Raw genomic sequence first — 9,659 nt, forward strand, 5'->3', positions numbered from 1 at the left:
GACTCACTTAACCTCTTTGTGCTCTGTTTTTCAGGTGAGACTTTGTTGTAAGTGACTCTACAGCTGATGCACAGTTCAAACACCCTAGTCTATGTAAGTCGTCTTGGATAAAGGTGTCTGCTATATAAACAAATAATAAAATAATAATAACTTTCACTGTGTTCAGGAGGTCCCAGCCTCTGTGTGCACAATGTTGTGTTTTGAAAGCCTACTCTACCCTGTACCCACTTCCCTGTTTCTTTGACGTGTCTTGAAAAGAACCACCCCTACCCCCACCCCCACCCCACCCCCACCCCCACCCCCACCCCACCCCACCCCCACCCAAAGTCATTCTTTGCTAAATTTTTCAGTGCACAAACCAAGAACAGATGTCTAGTGCTACAGTGATGAAAGACACTGCTGTTCTGGATGGCAGCCACATGCTTTTCATTCAAAGATGAAAGCTTTCAGCTTCCTTCCAGTGGAGCCAGTTTCAAAAGCAGCAAATCTCCCACTGACTCAAACTCTCTTCACACACACATGCACACACAAACTGCTTAAGCAGACCTGATTATTTCTGAACGCTTTAAAGTGAGCAATGTAAACCTTTTTAAGGATAAAAGCTGTAAGCACTGACACTTATGCATATAAAACAGGCTTTGCTACGACATTTTGATAGTACACTCTAAAATGTATTTTGACATTTAAAGCTGGACGGTTAAGATAAATTGTATTGCTACTGTTGCTTTTTAATTAGGCTACAACTTTTTTAGCTTTAAAGTAATTCCTTTATGTACTGTAGACTATAACTGATGCAAAGCAGAGCTTTATTAAATCATATATGCATTTTCAAAGTAATTTGCTGTGTGTCAGGTGTTGTTGTGTATGAGGCTTCTGTATTTAAAACATTTTCCCATTTAAAACTATCAGTTCCTGCATTTGTCATTTTGAAAGAATAGGTAACACACTGAAATTTCAGTCTGAAAAGAAAAAAAAAAACAGACAAGAGGAAATTGCACCAATAATATAGTATCCGAATGACAGCTACAGTTACACTTAAAACTCCGACCTGAGTTGCCTTGGGGTCGATTAGATTAAAAAATCCTTATCATTTGAGCCACCTGTTTACACTTAAGCAGCTCTCTAAGCTGGCTCTGAGCCCCTGAACTAACCTGCGTGACCTCAGATGTCCGATCTCCATGGCGACCTCATGAACAAAAAGTTAATACAGTACATACGTGCATTGCAATTTCCTGAGTTTACACATTTTTACTTGTATTTTTATTGAAGTACCGATAAGCCGGACACGTTTCAAGTAAACACTGGGGGGTAATACAATATAAAACTATTACATATCATGGCCACGATCAAATGGATGAGTGAAACTGCCCAGAATAGAAGATTTTAAAAAATAGTAGCAAGCACTTTGTCTGAGTCTGTTATGCTTTTTGTTCCCAAAACTGACTGGGGGCACTGTTGACAGCATGCCTTTGCTTGAGCCGGCTCAGGGACTGATGCGTTCACAGTGGAGCAAAAAACAGACCAAAGCCGTCGCAAAGCAACTCTCTGAAGCAGGCCACATTTAGGAGGGCTGGAATTAGGACAGGTGTGTTTATACACCAGAAATAAAGCCGCCCTAAGAGCTAAGCCACCTCAAAGACAGCTTAAAAATGGCCAGTGCAAACGGGGTATTAAAGACCAAGGCTCATCTTGCAATTGGCAGTGATCACATTTTCACAGACAGCCCATCTTCTTTGGCAAAAGAGATCAAAGGATTGTACTGTGTGTCTATGTAAATAGAGTTATTTGTCACTGTCAACAACCACCAAGGCCTTGTGAAGCACTTCTTCAGGGATCCATTTGCCACAATCACATATTTAGCACACATTTCCCCAACTAGTTATTAAGTTATACACTACATTAAATCTGTATAATTAGATACCTATTTTACTGCAAACTACAGGCATATTATTTTTATTAGGAGAATAAAATACCAATTAAAATACCAATTAATTAAACTAGTTGAAATGTCTTTATTCTGCATTCTAATATTATATTTTAAAATGCATGTCTCATATCAGACAAATTAATTTGAGCTGCACTGGTTCATTAAGATGAGATTGCTAACATGATTATAAGTAATTCCTAGCAACAGCATAAAGGAGGACCATAGAATCCCAATTTGTTGAATGTTTGCCTCAAAAGCTGCCAACTGGCTAATCTGCCAAGTATTTCATAGACTTTAAAGGGAGCATCAAACTCAAATGTGCCAGTTGATGTAATGCACGTTGAGGGGAGCAAGGATGTTTAAGCACTGCATTCGGTCTAATTACATTCAGGCTTTTCCAGCGTTTGGAAACACAGCTAGAGGAAGCTTAATTACACCACGTAATGAGACCTGTATGAAGATGCTCACAGAACAAGAACAGTGAATGTGACTGTTGTGACAGACATCTTCAAATAAACTTCAATGCTGCAATACATTATTCCTTCGAATTTAACACACGCTTTTTTAGCCATTTTTTTGCTTCTCAAAAATAGCCTGCATCTTAAAGTGCAGTGTAGTGATGCGTGTATTAAAATCAGCAACAAAAGACGCGGCGACCCGATTACACAAACAACAACGTGACTGCCAAGAAAAGACAACAAGGGCTTCTGCCCGAATACGCAAGCAGCAACGTGACACTGCTGAGAAAAAACAAACCAAGCTTCCTGAGGAATTCCAAGAGAAACGTTTACAATTTCAGCATTTAACAGGACCAGCTTGGACAGATCGGAAATACTGATCAGATCTCCATATTTTTCGACATGCCAAGCAATACCACAGTTCAATGCCGTTGTGGTTGCTGGGTTACATGTTGCCTGATGCCGTAGAGTGTTGTGTCAGAGACGTCATCTTAAGTATTATACAGTGCGCAGCACAGTAAACAAGCTCGGTGGTTAATCTACAGCACTGTTTCATGTCAGTTTGGTACGATACAACAGCGAAATTGAGGTTGTATCTTTGCAAATGCATATTTATTTGATGTTTTGTCTTCCTCAAATTGAGGGTGGTAAATTTGGGCTGTGTCTTAAATTTGAGGACATCTCAAATTTGAAGGAATACAGTAGTCCCACAAAATATTTAATATTAAGTCCTGTATCACCCTGTCACAGTAAGCATTTTAAACCTAGATAATATACTCAACAAATAAAAGGTTTAGCAATAGGCATATCTGGGGTTCAAACTATACTTTATTTTCCTGTGTAAAGTCAGTGCTGTTTGTTTCTCCTAAATTTGGTTATGCAACTGTTTCATGCAACAGTTTACTGCTGTATAATGTAAATAAAAGCTAGGACTACAAGATTTTGCAAGCTTTTGGAAAAAATGTTGATGGCTGGTAAAAAAGCTGTTTTTTGGTAAGGACTGACCCAATATCTGAATAATAAAACAAACATATCTCAGAAAATATCAAATAAACAAGAGTACTTACATACAGAGATACAGTATAGATTTAAAAAAAAAAAAAAAAAAAAAAAACTTATTTTAATAAAACTAATTCTTGCTTTGAAAAAAAACATTCTGTGATCTCTTACAACTTTGGTGGGCTTAAATTCCATGCATCTCAGACAGTAAGACAAACAGATACACAGATGAACAGACGGAATGATGGATGCACAGTAAGCAAAGCATTCCAGATTACAAGCCAGGCTTGGCAGTGTTGTCCTACTATCAATGGCATGTGAACTCCTTTCTAAACAAAAAACACAAGTTAGAATATCCAGTGCTGCAACAAATATTTGTATTCGTTCATAACAGAAATTAAAAATGCCTGTATCAAAAAGATATCATGAAAAGGAAGCCATTGTATAAATGATGTCTGAAATAAATAGCACACACTTAGTTACAAAAGGGTGTGTATCTCTTTTTTTAATAGGTAATTTGATGGGGTATGAAGAAAAATTGTTTTACTGTAAATAATTTCATTTTCTAGATTATTCTTTTAAATGTTGAAAGAATATTAAAATAGGAAAAATCAATGTTCCTTCAAATGCTAAAAACAGACACTTTATGGATATGAACAAAAAATGTTTTATATGCTGATAAAATGCACCAGTGCATCAAAATACTAAAAAGTATTCCCTTCTGCCTTATACTGTACATCATTTAAGCACACAGAGTTACAATTAAGTCTGTACCTGTCACTGCTGTACATTTAAAACCCAACCAATTAGAACTGAAACACCAAGGTATCTATTCCTATCTATGCTGGTTCCCTCATTGTTCCTGCACATGAATTATGACCTGAAAGCTTTGCAGAACTCACTGGGGTCAATTTACTACCAGCTGTTGACGTGCAAGCAAGGGAGCTGAATGCACAAAATATGTGCGTGTTTATTGTGAAGCTTTTGATCCATATGGTTGTGTTGATCTTGAGTTTTGAATGAATGAATGAATTATTAGTATTTCTAAAAACAGTTAAAATGGAAAAGGGTAATTTGTTTTGGAAAAAAAAAATCTGCTACAAGTATAGGTCCACAATTATAAGAACCATCTCCTACCAAAGAAATAAATATTGCACGCAAGTTATTATACCTTGAATTTTGGATTCCAGTTTCAACCTTAAGTCATAGGGATAAAACATAAAGAATAAATTATATTTCTAAAGTCAATTTTCTTTACAATCCAAGAGTTTCTAAATGCCTCCGTCTAGACTTCAGTGTTGCACACTATAGTTATTTATTACTATGCATTGTGATGCTGCTGCTATAGTTTACGCCAGATTGCTTAAAAATGCAGACTAGTCAGCAGACTATAAAGGCTAGCTTTTTAATGTAAACTCATCATTACACCTTAAATAGCAAACCATACTACCAGGAGATCATTTAATTGGCTTGCAATGTCAAAATCAGACCACTAATTATTTGTGTTCCTAACATTCTAATGCAATTATTCTTAGGTCCGCAGAGAGCTTCCAGTTCTTTCTTTAATCAAAGGAAAAGTCATTTTCATCGGTGAAAAACAGAATTGAATCTGTCCATTTTTTGCTACAATGACTACAGATCTCAATTCCCCAGACATATTTAGAAGTTTAAAAACTGGGGGCTACATTCCCAAAGCTATTTACTACAAAACATAATTAAACGTTTTTTTTTTTTTGGGGGGGGGGGGGGGGGGGGGGGTGGGGGGGGGGAAACCAACCCAAGTGTATCGTTTTTTAAAAAAAAAAAAACTAATAAAACTAATAAAGTTACCAAAGAACACACATTTAATTTAGTTGCTTGTGAATAGTCGAAAGTTTTGTTTTTTTTTCTTATTCGTTTTAAAATTGTAAATGAAGTATTTTTTTCCACTTCAGACAAAAATAACACTAAAAACTGTTTGGGGTAAAAAGCTTTGACATCTGGTGTTTTTAGACTCTTTTAGAATAAATTTAATATCAAGGCATAAGGTTCATATTTATGGCATAAATAAATAAAATGTTCTAAATATTTCAAAAGGGTGTGGTTTTTATATTTACAGAGTCCAGAAGTACCCACAGCATGAACACTCTGTAATGACGGAGTTTTACACTACAGGTTTCAACAAAAATACCTTTCATAAAAGAAATACATTTTAAACTCCAAACCACCAAAATAAAACAAACTGTCTGAATGAAAGACAGTCATATCTCCTCCACCCAAAGCAACAAACTTTGCTCCCCAAGCAAAGCTGGGCAGATGGAGCACCCTAGCAATAGAAACAGAGCCTCCAATAATTCACCTCTCACATCTGTTTGATGTTTATTTGTAGCAGCTGTGGAGTACAATGACCTATCTGGTTGAGTGTTGGGGGAGATCCTCCCGCTCCCTATTCCCCCTAAAATAGAAGGCCCATTTGCTTTACTCACCAATAGACATTTGAATACTGTAGATGGTGCTTTTACTAATTTCAATACAGCACTGAGAACTGTAAAGGTATTTATCTCACTTGTAAGTGCAAGAGTAAGGGCCACGTTAGTTCAAACTTAGCTTAGTTACAGCAGAATTCTTTACTAGCTTTAAAGCTTCTTTAAAGTTAGTTTGTTTTTAAGATGCTGCAACCAAGTGCAAATGTTGTGCTCCAAATATGTATAAGCGTATTTTCTAAAGAAAATAAAACAAAAAAAAAAACTTTTACACTTCTGAAAATAACAAGAAGCTATTTAAGACTCTTTCTCTTGTCTCCTAAAATGTATACTTGAGTGTTTATTTCCAAAGTTACATGTATTGGATTTTCCTTTCTGAAAATAGCAATGACAATTTGAAGCTTTAGGAATATAGTCGGATGTTTTTTTTTTATATATATATATATATATATATATATATATATATATATATATATATATATATATATATATATATATATATATATATATATATATATTTTTTTTTTTTTTAGATATATATATATATATATATATATATATCAAATAAATATCGCAATTTGTTGAAAAATATATATTTGTTTAAATTTTCAGTCCTGGGTGTAATTTATATTCTCTCTGGGCTCCAAGGGCCATTGATACACAGACAGCTAACCTTTCGCAATGAACTGTGACTTCCTGCCCAGGCTGAGCTACATAGATTATTTTTCAAATAAACCTAGTCTCCCCCAGAGTGAGATAGAACTGGTTTAGTTAAGCAGGCGGGTTGGGGGAGGAAAGAGAGTTTTTGATGCGTTAGATAAGGGCAAACTAAGTTATCACTTATCCATGAAGTTACTCTGCACAGACTTATCTTATCTGTCGCTTGATAGGCCTAAGAGCAACAACAAGAAAAGAAAAGGCTAACTTTTTCTCATACTCTGTACAGAGACAAAAGTTGAATGAGTTTCTTGTTATATTTCCATTACTATACCTCCAAAGGGTGCACACTCATTTAGGGTGGTTCTTCAGTTATTTTTCAGTGTGTGTAATGTTCTCTAATGTAAGACAATTAAAGGTAGACAACATTTTGGCTAATGCCAAAACTGATGAAGGCAGTTTCTACTACCCAAAGTTGTACCTTTAAGAGTATGGTTCTTGTCATAAACCCAAGATTGGTGCTCATTCTTTAGTACTGAGACTCTAGAATTCTCCAACTCCAGTTTTGAACTATCAGTTAATGAATATCAGACTTGAATCCATTCACCCCAGTTATCAGCACATTATAAGACGTAATACCTGTAGCTTAACAATTTATTTTGTGTCTTCTTATATTCTCGTCAGTAAATGTGTTTGTTTATCAGAAGTAGGATTCATTTATGGCCATTTTGTGAATGCTATTGTATTGTATTCTACAAAGCACATAGCACCAGAAGCAGCATGTCTGCAAATCTCATTTAACCACAATTCACTTTGTAAAAAAAAAAAAAAAAAAAAAAAAAACAGTCTTCTGCACTACTAGTAACTTAATAATTCATATAAAAAGGATTGTTTTATTGAAGGTCAAAGGTCAATTACTCAGCAGTAACATCAGTGCCAAACTCAAGTAAAACTAAACAGTAAATCAGACATTTAGGAGGTTAACTTTGATTATAACATTTCTAGGGTGTATGAAAAGCTTGCCTGCTTTGCTTTAAGAAATATTTTAGATTTATAGTAATGGAATTTTAAATATACTTGTTATCTATGTCCCTCCATCAAGAAATGCCAAAAAGTGTATATTCTTACGGCATTTTAACACTGACATTTAGATGTGACTGAACAAGCTAAATGAGATTTGCAGGCACCACACAGCCAGCCAAATTAGTTTGGCCAACTTCTCCAACAAGCAGTAAAATGACACAGATGCTTCCACTAGAACTCAAAAAGAGCACTCAAGAGATTACAAAACACTACCAAACGACACTGGATTTATTGACTTCAGAGTTATATATTCTCATACTTCGATACAACATTTATGAAGGAAACTGAATAACCAAAATGCCAGCATTATTGATTTTCATTGCTCTTTCCCACATCTTATGTGAGCCAGATTCGGTCCCAGACCTCTTGAGGTGAAAGGCATGAAAGTCAGCTAGTCCACTAGAGCACCAGTCACTAATAATCTACTGATGAAGAAAACAAGACAAAAAAAACACAAAACAAAAAAAAAACAGGTATGCTTTTGGCTACACTGGAAAACTGTTTAAAAAGGTGTAAGAACTTGTTGTATTTCTGGATTCAAAACATTTATTTTCTTTTGAATGAAATGTAAGCCTAGTGTAACTAGCTTAAATGCAATTACTATACTTCCTTGAATTCATATCAAATAGGTATAGGTTCTTATTTAATGGGGCGAAAATGTATTTATTAAACCAACACCTAACAATTGCAACTGGTATGTCCTAAAGCTGTTCAATGATCTATTAATTGCTCAAAAATTAAAAATACCTTCTATGAATTTAACAAAAATTACACCGAAAATCATATTTGAATTAACCTGTAATTACAGTGTTACCTTATGCATTTCAGATTGTGGTACTAACTTCCACGTTCATGAACAGGCAGTGAAAATGTTATCCACTATAGTAACAACTGTGCAGTGGTGGCGAGCACAACACAAGAGGATTAATGATAAAAAGAAATGTGTGATGAAAGCCCACTTGAAATGCACAGCTACTTCCTGTTCATCTCAAGGTCTTTAAGGCTTTGAAGAGTCCCAACATTTGGGCACAGGCATTACTATACAACTGCTATCAAAAAGGATGCTTGGTTTATAAGAATAGGGAGCTTCTACAATTCTATTTTCCCATCAAAGATGCATTTCCAGAAGGCTAATCCTCATCAAGACATTATAGCAACAGAAATGTAGAAATTACACCCCAGCAAAAGGCATCCGGATTTTGAAAGTGTGGTTTCTCATTACAGTATGTTTGCACTTAACATGTAATAATTAGATGTTATTTGTAAACGTTTTAAATGCTCTGTACTCTGATTAAACCAAATCGTTTCTAGAAACAGAACTCTGGAAGATCTTAACATTATCAAACACAGTGAAGTGTAAGGTGTCTGTAGTCTGCCCTAAACACATGGATACTACATTTACACACACAAAAATACAAACAAATGTGTGGAAATACACAGGGTGACATATCAAATACAGTTGTTATCTATATACAATAAATTTATATAAATAACCCCCTAACATGCATGCTAATGCAGGTAACTACCACAATACATGTATTTATCGGCTCTCTGTAAATCCTCTCTCAGCCAGACACTGGAGGTATTTTTTTCAAAGAACCAATGCAATTTGAAGAAACTTTTATTTATTTATTTCTTTAGCTAGTAGACCTATATGTTTTAATTTTATTTATTGTTGTTTATTTATTTATTTCTTATCAATCAAGCAATCATTCTTTGTTTTATATAGCGCCTTTCATAGTGGAACACCATCACAAAGCGCTTTACATGATGCAGTAAATACAAGAAAATCCATAATACTTCAAATAGAGAAATGCATAATACATACTACATATATGTAGTCTATATGTTACAAAAACAAATCAATGTATTAAATAAGTGTTGATGGTGAACACTGCTGTTAGGTCTCACTTTCACAGTATAACATAAAAAGTTCCAGAGTCACGTCAATTTATGCTACCTATCAAATTGTCCTACTTTCCGTACTGCGCATGCCCAGACTATTTTCATCTCCTACCTATTTTTTTTGCATGAGAAAATGCGTGTTTTGTAATGTTACATTTTACTCCACAT

General features: G+C 35.0%; 1 protein-coding gene across 1 annotated transcript in view; it reads right to left on the minus strand.

The window, feature by feature from the left end:
• LOC121313972 (protein naked cuticle homolog 2-like) overlaps window positions 1-9,659 on the minus strand; it is a 70,878-nt gene that overhangs the window by 47,135 nt on the left and 14,084 nt on the right. The gene's annotated exons all lie outside the window — the stretch shown is intronic.

The sequence above is a fragment of the Polyodon spathula genome, chromosome 4 (assembly GCF_017654505.1).
Source record: "Polyodon spathula isolate WHYD16114869_AA chromosome 4, ASM1765450v1, whole genome shotgun sequence".
Lineage (NCBI taxonomy): Eukaryota > Metazoa > Chordata > Actinopteri > Acipenseriformes > Polyodontidae > Polyodon > Polyodon spathula.